Source organism: Solanum tuberosum, unplaced genomic scaffold, assembly GCF_000226075.1.
Source record: "Solanum tuberosum cultivar DM 1-3 516 R44 unplaced genomic scaffold, SolTub_3.0 scf00009, whole genome shotgun sequence".
NCBI lineage: Eukaryota > Viridiplantae > Streptophyta > Magnoliopsida > Solanales > Solanaceae > Solanum > Solanum tuberosum.
The window spans coordinates 1,287,037-1,288,827 of NW_006238935.1; the positions used below are offsets into that span (position 1 = coordinate 1,287,037).

The following is a 1,791-nucleotide window of genomic DNA, read 5'->3' on the forward strand; positions in this document are numbered from 1 at the left end:
CCCTGCTGCATCAATACACAATCCAAACCAACGCCGGATGCGTCACAATAAACTGTGAAACCCTCGCCCTCAACTGGAAGAGTCAATATAGGAGCGGTGGTCAATAACTCCTTGAGCTTCAAAAATCTCTCCTCACACTCCTCTGACCAAACAAAGGGAACATCAACACGAGTCAATCGAGTCAACGGGGTTGCAATACTAGAAAAGCCCTCAACAAAGCGTCTATAGTAGCCTGCTAGTCCGACGAAGCTCCGAATCTCAGTAACTGAGGTAGGCCTAGCCCAATTACGAATAGCCTCAATCTTCGCCGGATCTACCATAATGCCCTACTTGGATACAACATGCCCCAAGAATGCTACAGAGTCTAACCAAAACTGGCACTTTGAGAACTTGGCATAAAGCCGCTCATCTCTCAAAGTCTGGAGCACAATCCTCAAATGCTGCTCATGTTCACTCCGGCTCCGCGAATATACCAATATGTCATCAATGAAGACAATAACAAATAAATCAAGGTATGGCCTGAATACACGTGTCATCAAGTCCATGAAGGCAGCAGGGCATTAGTCAACCCAAACGACATCACCAAGAACTCATAATGGCCATAACGGATCCTAAATGCAGTCTGAGGGATGTCCACTGCCCTAATCCTCAGCTGATGGTACCCGAACCTCAAATCAATCTTAGAAAACACGGTGGCACCCTGAATCTGATCAAACAAATCATCGATACGAGGCATGGGGTAACGCTTCTTCACCGTCACCTTGTTTAGCTGCCTGTAGTCAATGCACATCCTCATAGTCCCGTCCTTATTCTTCACAAACAGAACAGGAACACCCCAAGGCGGCACACTTGGACGGATAAAACCCTTACCTAAGAGATCCTCTAACTGAACACTGAGCTCCCTGAGCTCTGCAGGAGCCATCCGTTAAGGCGGAATAGAAATAGGCCGAGTACCTGGCTCAAGCTCAATCGAAAAATTAATATCACGCTCTGGGGTAGGTCAGGTAGGTCTGTAGGGAACACATCTGCAAACTCTCTAACCACAGGAACTGAGTCAACTGAAGAGCCCACTCTACTCACATCTCGCACATAAGCCAAATAAGCTAAACACCCAGAAGCAACCAACCATCTAGCCCGCATAAAAGATATGATCCCTGTCGGTGCGTGACTATAGGCACCCTGCCACAATACTGGGGAAATGCCAGGCATGGCTAAAGTAACGGTCTTGGCGTAGAAATCCAAGACTGCATGGTAGGGGGATAACCAGTACATGCCCAGAATCACATCGAAATCAACCATATTTAGTAGAATAAGATCAACTCTAGTATCATAACCCTGGATAGTCATTAAGCAAGATCGCTATACCTGATCCACTACTAAAGAGGAAATCTTCCTAAAGACATAATGTAGCTTCCCGATGATAAGTTACGGACGTCTCCGCACCGATCTGCAAGACTCTACTAGACGTTAGCTCTGTACAACTGAGACCGGTGAACCTGAGGCTCTGATGCCAACTTGTCACGACCCAATTTCTCAAGTCATGATGGCACCTACTATAACCCACCAGTAGGTAAGCCAACCCGTAACCCGGAACAACAAGTAATGGGTCTGAGGGTAGAAACTAAACAACAGTAGGCAAATACAATATAGACAGGCAGAAGCAAACCAAAACATATATACAAATAAAGATCCCTCCCAGAACCTGGAAGTCACTACTACAAAGCTACAAACAAAATGAGTACAAGTCCCAAAAATGGACAACAGAGACTGGACTGTCTCGAAAGGTAAAAG

The 1,791-nt window shown here is 46.0% G+C and overlaps 1 pseudogene; it reads right to left on the minus strand.

The window, feature by feature from the left end:
• Positions 1 to 142: 142 nt before the first annotated feature.
• LOC102590465 (RNA-directed DNA polymerase homolog) lies at positions 143 to 922 on the minus strand (annotated as a pseudogene).
• Positions 923 to 1,791: the final 869 nt, after the last annotated feature.